Genomic DNA, 21,182 nt, shown 5'->3' with positions numbered 1-21,182 from the left:
TCAGGCCTGACACCAGGGCGGAACACAAGGACCCTGTCAGCCAGACAGCTCAGAAGACAAGGGAGAAAAAAGACAAAGAAAATAAATAATAATAAAAATAATAATTCAAATTTAAGAAAATAATAATAATTTAAAAACCAAAACAACCAAACCAATAAACAAATATGCCAATGGTAACAAGCGCTCAAAACTATACTAAGATAAATGTAAAAATCAGAAACAAATCATTTGCAGACAGCAACCCCAAGTATACAGTTGCTCCCAAAGTCCACCTCCTCAATTTTGGGATGATTCTTTGTCTATTCATGTATTCCCCAGATTCAGTGTACATCAAGCTGATTGTGGGGATTTAATCTGCTGCTCCTGAGGCTGCATGGAGAAATTTCTATTTCTCTTCTTTGTTCTCACAGCTTCTGGAGTTCAACTTTGGTTTTGGCCACACCCCTGTGTGTAGGTCACCCTCAGGTATCTGTTCCTGCCCAGACAGGAAGTGGTTAAATCAGCAACTGATTAGGGCTCTGGCTCACTCAGGTCAGGGGGAGGGAAAGGTACTGTAGTTATGGTAGATGCCCGCAAGACATTTCAACAGTCTGAGTCACTCTATTTTTTCTCCTGGAGAAGTGTCCCTTGATCACACTGCCCACGCAGTTGTGTGCTACACAGACTCCCAGAGGAGGTTGTGGATAGTGACCTGTGCTTGTACACAGGATTCTTGGTGGCTGCAGCTGCAGTGTTAGCTTTTTATGCCTGTCTCTGTGGTCTGATCAGATAGCCGCAGCTTGCTCCCATCTCTGGAGCTCATTTAGGCAGTGCTCTGCCTTCTGTGGGCAGACAGGGGAGGAGTCTCCTCTCCTCGTGCACCCCGAAACAATGGTTTCTTGCCTCTTAGCCAGGTCCAGAGTTTTTCCCGGACTCCCGCCCAGCTACCTGTTGTGCATTAGCCTCCTCCAGGCTGTGTTCACATAGCCAACCCTAGTCCTCTCCCTGGGATCTGACCTCCAAAGCTCGAGCCTCAGCTCCAAGTCCCCACCCACACCCATGGGTGAGCAGACAAGCCTCTCAGGCTGGTGAGTGCTGGTCAGCACCAATCCTCTGTGTGGGAATCTCTCCTCCTTGCTCTCTGCACCACTGTTGCTGAGCACTCCTCTGTGGCTCTGAAGCTTCCCTCCCACCCACCCCCCATTTCAGCAAGTGAAGGGTTTTCCTAGTGTGTGGAAACTTTTCTTCCTTTATAGCTCCCTCCCAGAGTTGCAGGTCCCATCCCTATCCTTTTGTCTCTATTTTTTCTTTTTCCCTACCCAGGTACATAGGGATTTTCTTGCCTTTTGGGAAGTCTGAGGTGTTTTGCTAGCATTGAGTATGTGTTCTGTAGGATTTGCTCCACATGTAGATGTATTTTTGATGTATTTGTGGGGAGGAAGTTGATCTCCACGTCTTACTCCTCTGCCATCTTGAACGTCTCACAAATTCCTTCTTTTTTATGGCTGAATACTTTTACATTGTATATATATATATATATATACATACACACACATACATATATAGGTATGAATATATATTCTGCAACTTCTTTATTCATCCATTGATAGATACTCATGTTGTTTTCATATCTTTCCTATTGTAAATAATACTGCAATAAACATGAGGGTGCAAATATTCTTTTGAGTTAGTGTTTTCATTTTCTTCTGATTAACCAGAAGTGGGATCGCTGGATTATATGGTAGTTCTATTTTTAACTTTTTGAAAAACCTGCATACAGTTTTCCCTAGTGACTACACTAATTTACATTCCTACCAATAGTGCACAAGGTTTCCCTTTTCCCCAGTCCTCATCAACAATTTTTTCTTGTCTTGTTGATAATAACCATTCTAATAGATGTGAGGCAATATCTCACTGTGGTTTTGATTTGCAATTCCCTGATGATTAGTGATAGTGAGCACATTTTCATGTACCTGTTGGTCATCAATATGCCTTCTTTGGGAAAACGACTATTCAGATCCTCTGTCCATGTTTTAATTGAATTGTTTATTTTCCTTTTGAGTTTTATGTGTTATTTACATATTTTGAATATTAACCACTTATCAGATATACAATTTACAAATATTTTCTCCCATTCTGTAGGTTTGTCTTTTCATTTTGTTAATAGTTTTTTTTCTATGCAAAAGCTTTTTAGTTTGATCTAGTCCCACCTGCTTAGTTTTGTTTTTGTTGCCTTTGCTGTTCGTGTCAAATCCAAAAAATTATCACTGACTTATATCAAGAATCTTACTGCCTGTATTCACTTCTAGGAATCTTATGATTTCAGGTCTTATGTTCAAATCATTGATTTGTCTTGAGTAAATTTTTGTGTATGGTATAAAATATAGTACACTTTCATTATTTTGCATTTGGCTCTTCCCTTTTCTCAACACAATTTATTGAAGACTGTCATTTCCTCATTGTATATTCTTGGCTCATTTGTTGTAAATAAATTGACTGTATCTGGGTGGGTTTATTTCTGGGTTCTCTATTCTGTTCCATTGATCTAAGTGTCTGCTTTTATGCCAAAACTATACTGTTTTGATTGTTATAGTTTTGTAATATCGTTTTAAATCAAAGAATATGGTGCCTCCAGCTTTGTTCTTCCTCAAGACTACTTTAGCTACTTGGTGTCTTTTATGGTTCCATACAAATTTTAGGATTTTTAGTTTTATTCTGTTAAAAATGCCATTGGAAATTTGATATTGATTTGTATCTGTAGATTGCTTTGGGGAGTGCAGACATTTCAACAATATTAATTCTTTCAATACATAAACATGGAATAGCTCTCCATTTATTTGTGTCTTTTTCAATTTCTTTTATCAATGACTTGTGGTTTTCAGTGAACAGGTCTTTCATCTCCTGGTTAATTTATTTCTAGGTACTTTATTCTTTTTGATACAAATATAAATGGAATTGTTTTCTTAATTTCTCTTTCTGTTAGTTCATTGTTAGTGTAGAAAAGCACATCAGATTTTTGTTTATTGATTTTATATCCTGCAGCTTTACTGAATGTATTTGTTAGTTCTCACCATTTTGGGTGCAATCTTTAAGTTTTTCCATTTGTAGTATCAAGTCATCTCCAAATAGTTACAGTTTCTTTTCTTTTCTGACTTGGATGTTTTTTATTTCCTCTTCTTGCCTAACTTCTCTGGTTAGGACATCCAATGCTACATTGAATATAAGTGGTGGAGTGGGCATTCTTTTCTTGTTCCTGATCTCATAGAAATAGCTTTCAGTTTTATATCATTGAATATGATGTTAGCTGTGGGTTTTTCATATATGACTTTTATTATGCTGATGTATATTCCTTATGTAACATTTTGAGAGTTTTTATTATAAATAAATGTTGAATCTTGCAAATGATTTTTCTACATCTATTGAGATGGTCATATGTTTTTATGCTTCATTTTATGAATGTGATATAACATATTGATTTGCAGATATTGAACCATCCATCCATCCCTGGAATAAATGCCACTTAATCATTGTGTATGATCCTTTAAATGTATTGTTGAATTCAGTTTGCTAATATTTTATGGAGGATTTTTGCATCTATGTTCCTCAGGGATATTGATCCTTTTTTTTTTCCTTGCGGTGTTTTTGTGTGGTTTCAGTATCAGAGTAATGCTGGCCTCATAAATGAGTTTGGCAGTGTTAATTCTTCTTCTAATTTTTGAAAGAGTTTGAGAAGGATTTGTATTAATTATCCTTTAAATATTTGGTTGAAGTCACCAGTGAAGCCATCTGGTCTTGGACTTTCGTTTTTTGGGAAGTTTTAAATTACTGGTTCAATCTGCTTACTAGTAATCTGTCTGTTCAGATTTTCTATTTCTTCATGATTCAGTCTTGGTATGTCATATTGTTTTAGGGTTTATCTATTTCTTCTAAGTTTTACAATTTTTTGGTGTATAATTGTTTATAGTAGTCTCATGATCATTTGTATTTCTATTCTATCTGTTGTAATGTCTCCTCTTACTTGTCTAATTTTATTTATATGAATCGTCTCCCTTTTCTTCTTGGTGATTTTACTAAAGATTTGTTTATCTTTTTAATTTTTTAGAGAACCAACTCTTAGTTTCACTGATCTCTTCTATTGGCCTTTTAGGCTTTATTTCATTTATTATTTCTGCTCTAATCTTTCTTACTACCTTCTCTCTTCTAACTTTGGGCTTAGTTTGTTTTGCTTTTTCTAGTTCCTTGAGGTGTAAAGTTAGTTTGCTTATTTAAATTTTTTCTTGTTTCTTGAGGCAAGCATTTATCATGATGAACTTCCTCCTTAAGACTTCTTTAGCTGCATTCCATATTACTTGATAACTTGTAATTCCATTTTCATTTGCCTTAAGGTATATTTTTATTTCTTCTTTGAAACATTCATTTTTTTTCAGTAGCATGTTGTTTAAGCTCCACATATCTGTCATTTTTTCCAGTTTTCTTCTTGTAATTTATTTCTATTTTCATGCCACTGTGGTGGGAAAATATGTTTGATATAAATTCCTTCTTCTTAGACTTATTAAGACTTGCTTTGTGGCCTAACATGATCTATACTTGAGAACATTCCATGTGCACTTGAGAATGATGTGTATTTCATTACTTTTGCATGAAATGCTCAGTATAAAGTTCATCTTGTCTAATGTGTCATTTAAAGCCAATGTTTTCTTACTGATTTTCTTTCTGTATGGTTAACTTTCCTTTATATGTATTTTCAGTAACAAAATTAATACGTATTTATTATTACAACCAGAGTAATACAAAATATATAAAGAAAATCATTTATATCCTCATGCCCATTCCTCCACTCCAAATGTCCCTACATTTCTATCCTCTTGTGGTAACCAGTGTTAGCAACCTCGTGTCCTTTTTTCATTTACATCATCTTCTACTTACAAGCATAAGTAAGCAGATAGATAGATAAATTGTTTTGACTGAAATAAAATCACGCATATGCAGTACTTTATATGTTACTTTATCACTTGATGATACCCTGGTCATCCTTAAAATTCAGTAGACATATATCTAACACTCTTGTTTTTATTTCCAACTTACTTATGAAAACACACATAATTTTACATGATGGGATATTATACATTCCAGATTTGTTTTACTTCAGTTCTTTAATTTTGCTTTCTCCCCACTCCCCATTTCTACTCCCATCCATTGTTACTTTTTATCTCCTCCCTAAATGACATTTATCAACAGTCTACTATGTATCATTCCATACATTTCTCTAAGAGTCACTGTACTGTATCAAACCTTCAAACACACACACACACACACACACACACACACACAAACACATCCACATGTGGTGAAGGGGATTGGAGGATGGGAGGAGTGGTGTAGAAAACATGAGAGAGAGTGAGGTTTTGTTATTGTTTTATTTAAAGGCAATAAATAATATTATATACTTCTCTGCATCCCAGTCAGCAATAGTTCTTCCTTTTGACACTCCAATGGATACAAAACTATATCATTGATACTTTTATTTGCATTTCCCTGACAACAATTGAGTTTGAACATCCTTTGAATGTTTTGTGTCACCTTGGGTTTAATCATTTAAGAATCATTCCTTTGTATTCTTTGTTCATTTTTATCATCAGTTATTTATAATTTTTTTGTCAATTTATGAAAGACCCTTTGTATACTTGGAAGTTAATTCTTTATCTGTCTTCTTTGTTGGATTGTCCACAATTCTCACATGTCTATTAATTTTTTATGGTTTATTTTGCTGTGCAATTTTTTAAATTTTTATATAATCAAATGTATCTGTAATTTCTTTTATTTATTCTTGGATTTCTATATTGGCAGAAATTATCTTATCCATAAGGTAGTTTTCAACAGGGGTTAAAAAATTAAAAACTAGTCCTCAGTAAATAATAAACTGTCAACAACTCCAAAACTCTGAGCATTGCAATAAATGAAGTTTTACTATACTGAAATGCGTAAACAAAGGAGATTTCCTAATCTCTCCCCAAAGAACTAAAGCAGTTTGAAAATAGGAAGTGTCATACATGTTGTATAATTTAATGGCTGCTACTACAGCTTTGGAGTAAGACAGATTTGATTTGAATCCTTACTCTACCACTTAGTAGCAGGATACTTTTGAGGAACTTTCTTAATCATTTGGATCATCATTTTCCTCAATGCAAAATGGGGCATTAACAGGACATTCTACAGGGAAAAGAACTATATAAAATACCTAATATAGTATCTGATATTGTATTATGCATATTGAAGGAGCCCCAACCTTATCAAGATTCCTCAAATAATGACACATGTAGATTTTAATTTCATCCAGGCTCTATGAACACAAGGTAAAAAAAAAAAAAAAAACACATTTAGTACAAAATGTTTAAGTTAATAAACAAACCAATCTATATTTTAGCTGTCACCCTCTGCTTAATAAAATCAGATAATTGATAGCTTATTTCATTTTCCAACAGGTATTGTCATTTACTGAGCACACAGAGGTTAACATGCCATTATACTCAATACTAAGCATTTGATTAAATAGCTCATCTTGTCAAATTCTAGAATTAATTAAGGGCCAAAGAAGGCCAACCAAATAATCAGAAAACACCCCAAAAAAGGAGGTTACAAGATGATTCATTGTTGTTATTCAAGGAAAGTAGGTATTATTTGTATAAAACTGGAATGCACTTCAAAGTATTTATTCTACGTGAAATCAGCCAAAAAACAAATTGAAGTTAAACAGATAGTAACTGTGGGGCTAGGTTACATATATACATTTTTCCTAAAACACATGTTGCAACATGATAAAATAAGGCAAGTGAACCTCTTCCCTATTCTGGGCCTGTTGTTTCATCTCCAAAATGAGGAATCAAACTACATGAACTATAAATTGACACTGGTGTAGACAGCACAGGAGGAAGTGTTTAGTGTTCTCTAATGGTGGCTGAAAGAAGCAATATATCTGCTCATAATTGGGTTAGAATAGGAATGGAATACCCCTAATGAGGTAGCAGAGGTAACTGAACTACTAGAACTCAAGAAATGATGGTGACATTGAATGAACATAATTACCTCATATAATCCTTATTTTTCTTTTTACATCTTTATTGGACTATAATTGCTTTACAATGGTGTGTTAGTTTCTGCTTTATAATGAAGTGAATCAGTTATACATATGCATATATTCCCAAATCTCTTCCATCTTGTGTCTCTCTCCCTCTAACCCTCCCTATCCTACACCTCTAGGTGGTCACAAAGCACTGAGCTGATCTCCCTGTGCTATGTGGCTGCTTCCCACTAGCTATCTATTTTAAGTTTGTTAGTGTATATATGTCCATGCCACTTTCTCATTTTGCCAGAGCTTACCATTCCCGCTCCCAATATCCTCAAGTTCATTCTCTAGTAGGCCTGTGTCTTCATTCCCATCTTACCCATAGGTCCTTCATGAAATTTTTTTTCTTAGATTTCATATATATGTGTTACTATACAGTATTTGTCTTTCTTTTTCTGACTTACTTCACTCTGTATGACAGATTCTAGGTCCATCCACCTCAATACAAATAACTCAATTTCGTTTCTTTTTATGACTGAGTAATATTCCATTGTGAATATATGCCAAATATTCTTTATCCATTCATCCAATGATGTACACTTAGGTTGCTTCCATATCCTGGCAATTGTAAATAGAGCTGCAGTGAACATTTTGGTACATGACTCTTTTTAAATTATGGCTTTCTCAGGGTATATGCCCAGTAGTGGGATTGCTGGGTTGTATGATAGTTCCATTTGTACTTTTCTAAGGAAGCTCCAAACTGTTCTCCATAGTGGCTGTACCAATTCACGTTCCCACCAGCATTGTAAGAGTGTTCCCTTTTCTCCACACCTTCTCCAGCATTTTTGTTTCTAGCTTTTTTGATGACGGCCATCCTGACTGCTGAGAGATGATATCTCATTGTAGTTTCGATTTGCATTTCTCTAATGATTAATGATGTTGAGCATTCTTTCAAGTGTTTGTTGGCAATCTGTATATCTTCTTTGGAGAAATGTCTACTTAGCTCTTCTGCCCATTTTTCGAATGGGTTTTTTGTTTTGTTGTTATTGAGCTGCATGAGCTGCTTGTAAATTTTGGAGATTAATCCTTTGTCAGTTGCTTCATTTGCAAATATTTTCTCCCATTCTGAGGGTTGTCTTTTGGTCTTGTTTATGGTTTCCTTTGCTGTGCAAAAGCTTGGCAGTTATCTTAGGTCCCATTTGTTTATTTTTGTTTTTATTTCCATTTCTCTAGGTGGTGGGTCCAAAAGGATCTTGCTGTAATTTATGTCATACATTGTTCTGCCTATATTTTCCTCTAAGAGTTTGATAGTTTCTGTCCTTACATTTAGGTCTTTAATCCATTTTGAGCTTATTATTGTGTATGGTGTTAGGGAGTGATCTAACCTCACACATTTGCATGTACCTGCCAGTTTTTCCAGCACCACTTATTGAAGAGGCTGTCCTATCTCCACTGTGCATTCCTGCCTCTTTTATCAAAGGTAAGTTGACCATACGTGCATGGGTTTATCTCTGGGCTTTCTATTCTGTTCCATTGATCTATATTTCTGTTTCTGTTCCAGTACCATACTGTCTTGATTACTGTAGCTTTGTAGTATAGTCTGAAGTAAGGGAGCCTGATTCCTCCAACTCTGTTTTTCTTTCTCAAGATTGCTTTGGCTATTCTGGGTCTTTTGTATTTCCATGGAAATTGTGAAATTTTTGTTCTAGTTCTGTGAAAAATGCCAGTGGTAGTTTGATAGGGATTGCATTGAATCTGTAGATTGCTTTGGGTAGTAGAGTCATTTTCACAATGTTGATTCTTCCAATCCAAGAACATGGTATATCTCTCCATCTATTTGTATCATATTTCATTTCTTTCATCAGTGTCTTATAATTTTTTGAATACTGGTCTTTTGTATCCTTTAGGAGGTTTATTCCTATATATTTATTCTTTTTGTTGCAGTGGTAAATGGGAATGTTTTCTTAATTTCACATTCAGATTTATCATCATTACTATATAGGAATGCCAGAGATTTCTGTTCATTAATGTTGTACCCTGCTACTTTACCAGATTCATTGATTCCTCTAGTAGATTTCTGGTAGCATCTTTAGGATTTCCTATGTATAGTATCAGGTGTTTTGCAAACAGTGACAGATTTACTTCTTCTTTTCTGATTTCGATTCGGTATATTTCCTTTTCTTCTCTGATTGCTGTGGCTAAAACTTCCAAAACTATATTGAATAAGAGTGGTGATTGTGCGCAACCTTACATTGTTCCTGATCTTAGTGGAAATGGTTTCAGTTTTTCACCATTGAGGACAATGTTGGCTGTGGCTTTGTCATATATGGCCTTTATTATGTTGAGGAAAGTTCTCTCTATGCCTACTTTCTGCAGTGTTTCTATCATAAATGGGTGTTGAATTTTGCCAAAAGCCTTCTCTGTGTCTACTGAGCTGATCATATGGTTTCTTTCCATCAGTTTGTTAATATGGTGTATCACATTGATTGATTTGTGTATATTGAAGAATGCTTGCATTCCTGGAATAAACCCCACTTGATCATGTGAGATGAGCCTTTTAATGTGCTGTCGGATTCTTTTTGCTAGTATTTTGTTGAGGATTCTAGCATCTATATTCATCAGTGATATTAGCCTCTAGTTTTCTTTCTTTGTGATATCCTTGTCTGATTTTGGTATCAGGGTGAGGGTGGCCTCATAGAATGAGATTGCGAGTGTTCCTACTATACCCAGGAAGGATCACATTCAGATTTGATGGAGAAATTAAAATCTTTACAGATAAGAAAAAGCTGAGACTGTTCAACACCACCAAACAGGCTTTCCAACAAATGCTAAAAGAACTTCTCTAGGCAAAAACCACAAGAGAAGGAAAAGACCTACAATAGCAAACCCAAAACAATTAAGAAAATGGGAATAGAAACATACATATCGATAAGTACCTTAACTGTAAATGGATTAAAAGCTCCCACTAAAAGACCTAGACTGGCTGAATTGATACAAAAACAAGACCCATATATGTGCTGTCTACAAAAGCCCCACTTCAGACCAAAGGACACATAAAGACTGAAAGTGCGGATATGGAAAAAGATATTCAATGCAAATCGAAACCAAACAAAAGCTGGAGTAGCAATTCTCATATCAGACAAAATAGACTTTAAAATAAGGACTATTAAAAGAGACAAAGAAGGACACTACAGAATGATCAAGGGATTGATCCACGAAGAAGATATAACAATTGTAAATATTTATGCACCCAATATAGGAACACCTCGATACATAAGGCAAATACTAAGAGCCATAAAAGGGGAAATAGACAGTAACACATTCATAGTAGGGAACTTTAACACCCCACTTTCACCATTGCACAGATCATCCAAAATGAAAATAAATAAGGAGACACAAACTTCAAATTATACATTAAACAAGATGGACTTAATTGATATTTATAGGACATTCCATCCAAAAACAAAAGAATACTCATTTATGTCAAGTGCTTATGGAACATTCTCCAGGATAGATCATATCTTGGGTCACAAATCAAACCTTTGTAAATTTAAGAATATTGAAATTGTATCAAGTATCTTTTCAAACCACAATGCTATGAGACTTGATATGAATTACAGGAAAAGACCTGTAAAAAATACAAACACTTGGAGGTTAAACAGTACGCTACTTAATAACCAAGTGATCACTGAAGAAATCAAATAGGAAATCAAAAAAATACCTAGAAATAAATGACAATGGAGAGATGACGACCCAAAACCTATGGGATTCAGCAAAAGCAGTTCTAAGAGGGAAGTTTATAGCAATACAGTCCTAACTTAAGAAACAGGAAACATCTCGAATAAACAACCTAACCTTGCACCTAAAGCAATTAGAGAAAGAAGAACAAAAAATCCCCAAAATTAGCAGAAGGAAAGAAATCGTAAAGATCAGATCAGAAATAAATGAAAAAGAAATGAAGGAAATGATACCAAAGATCAATAAAACTAAAAGCTGGTTCTTTGGGAAGATAAACAAAATTGGTAAACAATTAGCTAGACTCATGAAGAAAAAAGGGAGAAGACTCAAATAAATAGAAGTAGAAATGAAAAAGAGAAATAACAACTGACACTGCAGAGATACAAAAGATCATGAGAGATTACTTCAAACAACTCTATGACAATAAAATGGACAACCTGGAAGAAATTAACAAATTTTTAGAAATGCACAACCTGCCATGACTGAATCAGGAAGAAATAGAAAATATGAACAGACCAATCACAAGCACTGAAATTGAAACTGTGATTAAAAATCTTTCAACAAACAAAAGCCCAGGACCAGTTGGGTTCACAGGCAAATTCTGTCAAACATTTAGAGATGAGCTAACACCTATACTTCTCAGACTCTTCCGTAGAATCCTTCTTAAGAAAAGATAGAGGAATTCTTAAGGACCACTCTGATTCTGAGTTTTGGAAAAATTTCAAAAATGTATGTACAGGAGGAGACCTTCAAGATGGGGGAAGAGTAAAATGTGGAGATCACCTTCCTCCCTACAAATATAAGAGAAATACATCTACATGTGGAACAATTCCTACAGAACACCTACTGAACGCTGGCAGAAGACCTCAGACCTCCCAAAATACAAGATACTCCCCACGTACCTGGGTAGTACAAAAGAGAAAAGAAAAACCAGAGACAAAGAATAGGGATGGGACCTGAACCAGTGGGAGGGAGCTGTGAAGGAGGAGAAGTTTCCACACACTAAGAAGCCCCTTCACTGGTGCAGATGGCAGGTGGTGCAGGAGAATCTTAGGAACCATGGAGGAAAGCAAGCAACAGGGGCACAGAGGGTAAAGCAGAGAGATTCCCGCAAAGAGGATCGGTGCCAACCAGCACTAACCAGCCCGAGAGGCTTTTCTGCTCACCTGCTGGGGCAGGTGGGCCTGGGAGCTGATGCTCAGGCTTCAGAGGTCTGATCCCAGGGGGAAAACTGGGGTTGGTTGTGTGAACACAGCCTGAAGGGAGTTAGTGTACCACAGCTAGCCAGGATGGTGTCTGGGGAAAAGTCTGGAACTGCCAAAGAGGCAAGACAGTTTTTCTTGCCTCTTTGTTTCACAGTGCACGAGGAGAGGGGATTAAGTGCACTGCCTAAATGAGCTCCAGAGATGGATTTGGGCCGTGGCTATCAGTGCAGAACCCAGAGATGAGCATGAGATGCTAATGCTGCTACTGCAGCTACCAAGAAGCCTGTGTGTGAACACAGGTCATTATCCATACCTCCCCTCCTGGATCCTGTGCAGCCGGTCACTGTCACGGTCCTGTGATCCAGGGACAACTTCCCTGAGAGAACACACAGAACACCTCAGGCTGTTGCAATGTGACACTGGCCTCTGCCACCACAGTCTTGCCCCACATTCCACACCCCTACCTCCCCCTGACCTGAGTGAGCCAGAGCCCCCTAATCAGCTTCTACTTTATTTATTATTTTTAATTTCTTATTTTATTTTTTAATTTTTGGCTGTGTTGGGTGTCCGTTGTTTTGCGTCAGCTTTCTCTAGTTGCAGTGAGCCGGGGCTACTCTTCGTTGTAGTGTGCGGGCTTCTCATTGTCATGGCTTCTCCTGTTGCAGAACACAGGCTCTAGGCACAAAGGCTTCAGTAGCTGTGGCACATGGACTCAGTAGTTGTGGCTCGTGGTCTCTAGAGCTCAGGCAGTGTAGTTGTGGCACATGGGCTTAGTTGCTCCTCGACATGTGGGATCTTCCCGGGCCATGGCTCAAACCCGTGTCCCTTGCTTTGGCAGGCAGATTCTTGACCACTGTGCCAACAGGGAAGCCCTCAGCTGCTACTTTAACCTCGTCTTTTCTGAGTGAAGAAGAGACGCCCTCAGACGACTTAGAAAGAAAGGAAGGGCCAAAACCAAAGCTGAAATCCAAGAGCTGTGCAAACAAAGAAGAGAAAAGGAAATCTCTCCCAGCAGCCTCAGGAGCAGCGGATTAAACTTCCACAATCAACTTGTACCCTGCACCAGTGGAATATCCTAATAGACAACGAATCATCCCAGATTGAGGCATTGGATTTTGGGAGCAATGATATTATTTTTTTCCTTTTTCTTTCTCTCTGTGAGTGTGTATGTGTATGCTTCTGTGTGATTTTGTCTGTATAGCTTTACTTTTACAATTTGTCCTAGGGTTCTGCCTGTCCGTTTTTGTTTGTTTGTTTGTTTGTTTAGTATACTTTCTACCACTTGTTTTCATTGGTGGACTTGTTGTTTTTGGTTTAGTAGCTCTCTTCTTTCCTGCTTTTTGTAATTACATTTTATTTTTTTATTTTTAATTATTATTTTTACTTTAATTATTTTATTTTATTTATTTACATTTTTTTTTCTTGTTTCTTTCTTCCCCCCCCCCCCTTTATATTCAGCCGTGTGGATGACAGTGTCTGGGTGCTCTGGCCGTGTGTCAGGTCTGTGCCTCTAAGGTGGGAGAGCCGTGTTCAGGACATTGGTCCAACAGAGACCTCCCAGCTCCATGTAATATTAAACAGCGTAAACCTCCCATAGATCTCCATCACAACACCAAAACCAGTTCTACTCAACAACCAGCAAGCTACAGTTTGGGAACTCTATGACAAACAGCTAGCAAGACAGGAATGCAGCACCATCCATTAGCAGAGTGGCTGCCTAAAATCATAATAAGGTCACAGACACCCCAAAACTCATCACTGGATGTGGACCTGCCCACCAGAAAGACAAGATTCAGTCTCATCCAACATAACACAGGCACTAGTCCCCTCCAGCAGGAAGCCTACACAACTCAGTGAATCAACCTTAGCCACTGAGGGAAGACCCCCAAAACAAAGGGAACTACGAACCTGCAGCCTGCAAAAACGTGACCACAAACAGAGTAAGTTAAGCAAAATGAGAAGACATAGAAACACACAACAGATGAAGGAGCAAGGTAAAAACCCAGCAGACAAAACAAATGAAGAGGAAATATGCAGTCTACTTGAAAAAGAATTCAGAATAATGATAGTAAAAGTTATCCAAAATCTTGGAAATAGAATGGAGAAAATACCAAAAAAGTTTAAGAAGGACCTAGAAGAATTAAAGAGCAAACAATCAATGATGAACTACACAATAAGTGAAATGCAAAATTTGCTAGAAGGAACCAGTAGTGGAATAACTGAGTAAGAAGAGTGGATAAATAACCTGGAAGATAAAATAGTGGAAATAACTACTGCAGAGCAGAATAAAGAGAAGAGAATGAAAAGAATTGAGGACAGTCTCAGAGACCTCTGGAAAAACGTTAAACACACCAATATTCTACAGGCAACTCTATGCCAATGAAATAGAGAACCTGGAAAAAATGGATAAATTCTTAGAAATGCAAAACATGCCAAGACTGGACTAGGAATAAATAGAAAATATGAACAGACCAATCACAAACACTGAAATTGAAACTGTGATTAAAAATCTTGCAACAAACAAAAGCCCAGGACCAGAAGACTTCACAGGCAAATTTTATCAAAAACTTAGAGAAGAGCTAACACCTACCCTTCTCAAACTTCCAAAATATAGCAGAGGGAGGAAAACTCCCAAACTCATTCTACGAGGCCACCATCACCCTGATACCAAAACCAGACAAAGATGTCACAAAGAAAGAAAACTACAGGCCAATATCACTGATGAACATAGATGCAAAAATCCTCACCAAAATACTAGCAAACAGAATCCAACTGCACATTAAAAGGATCATACACCATGATCAAGTGGGGTTTATTCCAGGAATGCAAAGATTCTTCAATATAAGCAAATCAATCAACGTGATACACCATATTAAGAAATTGAAGGAGAAAAACCATATGATCATCTCAATAGATGTACAGAAAGCTTTTGACAAATTTCAACACCCATTTATGATAAAAACCCTTCAGAAAGAAGGCATAGAGTGAACTTCCCTCAACATAATAAAGGCCATATATGACAAACCCACAGCCAACATCAACCTCAATGGTGAAAAAGTGAAACCATTTCCACTAAGATCAGGAACAAGATAAGGTTGCCCACTCTGACTGTTATTATTCAACATAGTTTTGGAAGTTTTAGCCATAGCAATCAGAGAAGAAAAAAGAAATAAAATGAATCCAAATCAGGAAATAAGAAGTAAAATTGTCACTGTTTGCCGATGACATGATAATACTACAAATAGAGAATCCTAAACATGCTACCAGAAAACTAATAACACTAAGCAATGAATTTGGTAAAGTAGCAGGATACAAAATTAATGCACAGAAATCTCTTGCATTCCTATAGACTAATGATGAAAAATCTGAAAGAGAAATTAAGGAAACACTCCCATTTACCATGGCAACAAAAAGAATAAAATACCTAGGAATACAAAAGACCTGTATGCAGGAGACAAAAGACCTGTATGCAGAAAGCTCTAATACACTGATGAAAGAAATTAATATTGATACAAACAGATGGAGAGATATACCATGTTCTTGGATTGAAAGAATCAATATTGTAAAAAAGACTATAGTATCCAAAAGAATCTACAGATTCAATGCAATGCCTATCAAAATATCAAAGGTATTTTTCACAGAACTAGGACAAAAATTTTCTCAATTTGGATGGAAACGTAAAAGGCCCTGAATACCCAAAGCAATCTTGAGAAACAAAAATGGAGCTGGAGGTGTTAGGCTCCCTGAAATCAGATTATACCACAAAGCTACAGTAATGAAGACACTATGGTACTGGCACAAAAATAGAAATATAGATCAATGGAACACTACAGAAAGCCCAGAGATAAACCCACGCACTTATGAACACCTTATCTTTGATAAAGGAGGCAAGAATATACAGTGGAGAAAGGAGAGCCTCTTTAATAAATGGTGCTGGGAAAACTGGACAGGTAAATGTAAAAGTATGAAATTAGAACACTCCCTAACACCATACACAAAAATAAATTCAGAATGGATTAAAGACCTAAATGTAAGGTCAGACACTATTAAACTCTTAGAGGAAAACAGAGGCAGAACACTCTATGACATAAATCACACTAAGATCCTTTTTGACCCACCTTCTAGAGAAATTGAAATAAAAACAAAAATAAACAGATGAGACCTAATGAAACTTAAAAGCTTTTGCACAGCAAAGGAAGCCATAAACAAGATGAAAAGACAACCCTCAGAAAAGGAGAAAATATTTGCAAAGGAAGCAACTGACAAAGGATTAATCTCCAAAATTTATAAGCAGCTCATGCAGCTCAATATCAAAGAAACAAACAACCCAATCCAAAAATGGGCAGAAGACCTAAATAGACATTTCTTCAAAGAAGATATACAGATTGCCAATAACACATGAAAGAATGCTTAACATCACTAATCATTAGAGAAATGCAAATAAAAACTATAATGATGGGGCTTCCCTGGTGGCACAGTGGTTGAGAGTCCATCTGCCAATGCAGGGGTCATGGGTTCTTGCCCCAGTCTGGGAAGATCCCACTTGCCATGGAGTGACTGGGCCCGAGGGCCATGGTTGCTGAGCCTGCACGTCCGGAGCCTGTGCTCCGCAACGGGAGAGGCCACAACAGTGAGAGGTCTGCATACCGCAAAAAACAAAAAAACAAAAAACAAACAAAAAAAAAACACTACAATGATGTATCACCTCACACTAGTCAGAATGTCCATCATCAAAAAAATCTACAAACAATAAATGCTGAAAGGGTGTGGAGAAAACAGAAGCCTCCTGCACTATTGGTAGGAATGTAAATTGATACAGCCACTATGGAGAACAATATGGAGGCTCCTTATAAAACTAAAAATAAAACTACCATACGACCCAGCAATCCCACTACTGGCCATATACCCTTAGAAAACCATAATTCAAGAAGAGTCATGTACCACAATGTCCATTGCAGCTCCATTTACAATACCAGGACATGGAAGCAACCTAAGTGTCCATCAACAGATGAATGGATAAAGAAGTTGTGGCACATATATACAATGGAATATTAGTCATAAAAAGCAGTGAAATTGAATTATTTGTACTGAGGTGGATGGATATAGAGTCTGTCATACAGAGTGAAGTAAGTGAGAGAGAGAAAAACAAATACCATATTCTAACACATTTTTATGGAATCTAAAAAAAAACGATTATGAAGAACCTAGGGTCAGGATAGGAATAAAGATGCAGATCTTCTAGAGAATAGACTTGAGGGCAAGGGGGGGAGGAATGGTAAGCTGGAACAAAGTGAGACAGTGGCATGGACATATATACACCACCAAATATAAAATCAATAGCTAGTGGGAAGCAGCCCCATAGCATAGGGAAATCAGCTTTGTGCTTTGTGACCACCTAGAGGGGTGGGATAGGGAGGGTGGGATGGAGGGGGATGCAAGAGGGGAGAGATATGGGGATATATGTATATGTAAAGCTGATTAACTTTGTTATAAAGCAGAAAATCAATTATTTATAAATTATACAACAATAAAGATGTTAAAAAATGTATGTACAATATACAGTCATGACTTAGGAAGTCATTTTTTTCTGACACTATAATTATCTTTTTTTGAATTTTATTTTTTTTTGTATAGCAGTTTCTTATTAGTTATCTATTTTATACATATTAGTGTATGTATGTCAATTCCAATCTCACTATAATTACCTAATCTGATCTTTTTATCCAAAGCTACCATTAATTTGAGGTCATCTCACTCTATTTGATGATGAGATATAGATGTATCAGTATAATTTAATCCCCCATACATACAGAAAGACATAGGCACATATTAATATGTTTTTGTTTGCTGATTACTTCCATATCTCTAAATGACATATTTATATGGTTTCTTCTCAATTTTATACATTTTTTGTTGGTTTTCTTCCAAAATGGTTGAAGCTTTTATTCATTTTCTCTTTTTCTAGTATGATTGTAGCTATTTTTAGTTCATTTATTAATTACCTTTATAGCTTTAACCATTGTATTTGTAACTTTTTTCTTAGTGCTCTTACTTTTCTCTTCAATTCTCCTTTCTTGTCCCCTTCTCTAGTTCTTCTCTTAAAGGCACTCTTTTAATGGTCCCCTGTAATAACCTTTTACAAAATACTATGTCCTTGTTTCCATCTTCATTACCTAGTGACTTCTTGCTTTCATTGGAAATGTGTCTCCCACTGTAACTTTTTGGAATTTCTACTATTATTGTTTTCTTTCATCCTTCCTAACCACTATTTATATTCATTTCTGTCACTTCTTCTTCCTCCCATATGCAACTCAAAGTTTCTTCCAGGGGTTCAGTTTTTGGACTTCCACTTTACACACTGTACTTGGAAGCATTCATTTGTTATTATGACTTCAATTTCCACTTTTCTGTGGGTATTTCCAAATCTATATACCTAGACTATTTCTCATCCATACTCTTGTAGGCTATCTCCTCTTTTCAATCAATTTCTAACTTGGAGGAGACACAAAAAATGGATTTGAGACTTAACTCCACAATTAAGTAGCAGTTATTTTGTGATTTGGGTTAAGTCATCTGACAAAAAGAATACCAGTACATAACCTACTCATTAAAACAAATTGTTGTTCAGTTTCAATGACAAAGAAGATGTGAAAGGGTTGTGTAAATGTTAAATCACTACACAAGTGTAAGACTTTATTAGTGATATTATTGCCTTTATTATTTTATTAATATTACTCTCGTTTTTTCCTACAATTTTTTCCCCTTCTGTAGGTATCTTTTTCAAAGCTCAACTTCCCCTAAAAACACTATGACACTTACATTGTTATTTATTTGTCAGGTTGATCCTAATATTGTCTTCCAACCAGACTGAAAGCCCTTCATGGGCAGTAATCAAATCTTTTTTTTTTTATTAACCATGGCACCCAGAACACTGTTTGGCTTGTAGAAGAAAGTTAATACATATATATGACTGATCAACTTTGAGATGTTGCCAGAACAACCTCCGGTTTTGTTATCTTACAAGTTGAAAGTTTATATTTAGAATAATTTGTGGTGTTCAGTAGAATCATCCATTCTCACTTCTTTGTTTCCTCTGTCAACAAATATTTCTTGAGCAAATATTCTGTGCCAAACACTGAGCTGAACAGAGCACATACACAGATACATGCCTATTTCTGTCATAAAACTTAAGCTTTTCCCCCAGGAAATGAAAACGCCTGCAGCTCATCTTTCACTGTCTTCTCACTTGAAGCTAGTCTTGCCTGAGAATAGAAATACTCGAAATATCATATAAACATTCCAACTTTATATTCTTTCCTTATCTACTTTATTCTGAAAACAAGAATTGTAGGTCTTCAGAAAAGTATTTTATAAATTTCAGCATTTATTTAAGATGAAAACACTAATTAAAAAGGAATAGAGGGGGAGAGGGGGAAGAAGGTGGAAGAGTAAGATGTGGAGATAACCTTCCTCCCAAAACATACATCGGAAATACATCTACATGTAGAACAACTCCTACAGAACACCTACTGAACGCTGGCAGAAGACCTCAGACTTCCCAAAAGGCAAGAAACTCCCCACATACCTGGGTAGAGCAAAAGAAAAAAGAAAAAAACAGAGACAAAAGAATAGGGATGGGACCTGCACCTCAGGGAGGGAGCTGTGAAGGAGGAAAGGTTTCCACACACTAGGAAGCCCCTTCGTGGGCAGAGACCGCAGGTGGTGGAGGGGGAAAGCTTTGGAGCTGTGGAGGAGAACACAACAACAGTGGTGCGGAGGGCAATGCAGAGAGATTCCCACACAGAGGATCGGTTCTGACCAGAACTCACCAGCCCGAGAGGCTTGTCTGCTCACCCAACGGGGTGGGAGGGGGCTGGGAGCTGAGGCGTGGGTTTTGGTCAGATCGCAGGGAGAGGACTGGTGGCGTGAACACAGCCTGAAGGGGATAGTGCACCACGGCTAGCTGGGAGGAATCCGGGCAAAACTCTGGACCTGACAAAGAGGCAAGAGACATTTTCTTCCCTCTTTGTTTCCTAGTGCTCGAGGAGAGGGGATTAAGAGAGATGCTTAAAGGAGCTCCAGAGACGGGAGAGAGACACATCTAACAGCATGGACAACAGAGACAGGCATGAGACGCTAAGGCTGCTGCTGCCACCAGCAAGAAGCCTGTGTGCGAGCACAGGTCACTATCCACACCTCCCTTCCGGGAAGCATGTTCAGCCCACCACTGCCAGGGTCCTGGGATTCAGGGACAACTTCCCCAGAAGAACGCATGGCGCACCTCACACTGGTACAACGTCCCACTGGCCTCTGCCACCATAGGCTCGACCCACACTCCGTACCCCTCCTTCCGCCCAGCCTGAGTGAGCCAGAGCCTCTGAATCAGCGGCTCCTTTAACCCCGTCTTGTCTGAGCGAAGAACAGACACCCTCTGGCGACCTACATGCAGAGGTGGGGCCATATCCAAAGATGAGCCCCAGAGCTGTATGAAAGAAGAAGAGAAAGGGAAATTAAACCCAGCAGCCTCAGGAGCAGTGGATTACATATCAACAATCAACTTCATGTACCCTGCATCTGTGGAATGCCTGAATGGACAATTAATCACCACAAATTGAGGAGGTGGACTTTGAGAGCAAGATTTATTATTTATTCCCCTTTTGCTCTTTTTGTGACTGTGTATGTGTATGCTTCTGTGTGAGAGTTTGTCTGTATAGCTTTGCTTTCAACATTTGTCCTAGAGTTCTGCCCATACTTACTTATTTTTCATTTTTTTACTTTTTAAAAAGAATTTTTTCTTAATAATTATTTTTTATTTTAATAATTTTACTTTATCTTGTTTTATTTTATTTTATCCTCTTTATTTCCTTCTACATTTTCTCTTTTTTATTCTGAGCCATGTGGATGAAAGGATCTTGGTGCTGCAGCAAGGAGTCAGTGCTGTGCCTCTGAGGTGGGAAAGCCAGCTTGAGGACACTGGAGCACAAGAGACCTCCCATCCCCATGTAATATCACATGGCTAATATCTCCCAGAGATCTCCATCTCAAAACGAGCACCCAGCTTCACTCAACGACCAGCAAGCTACACTGCTGGACAACCTATGCCAAACAATTAGCAAGACAGGAAGAAAACCCCACTGATTAGCAGAGAGGGTGCCTAAAATCAGAATAAGGCCACAGACACCACAAAACACACCACC

The sequence above is a fragment of the Globicephala melas genome, chromosome X (assembly GCF_963455315.2).
Source record: "Globicephala melas chromosome X, mGloMel1.2, whole genome shotgun sequence".
Taxonomy (NCBI): Eukaryota; Metazoa; Chordata; class Mammalia; order Artiodactyla; family Delphinidae; genus Globicephala; species Globicephala melas.
Note: the sequence above shows the minus strand (reverse complement) of the source record.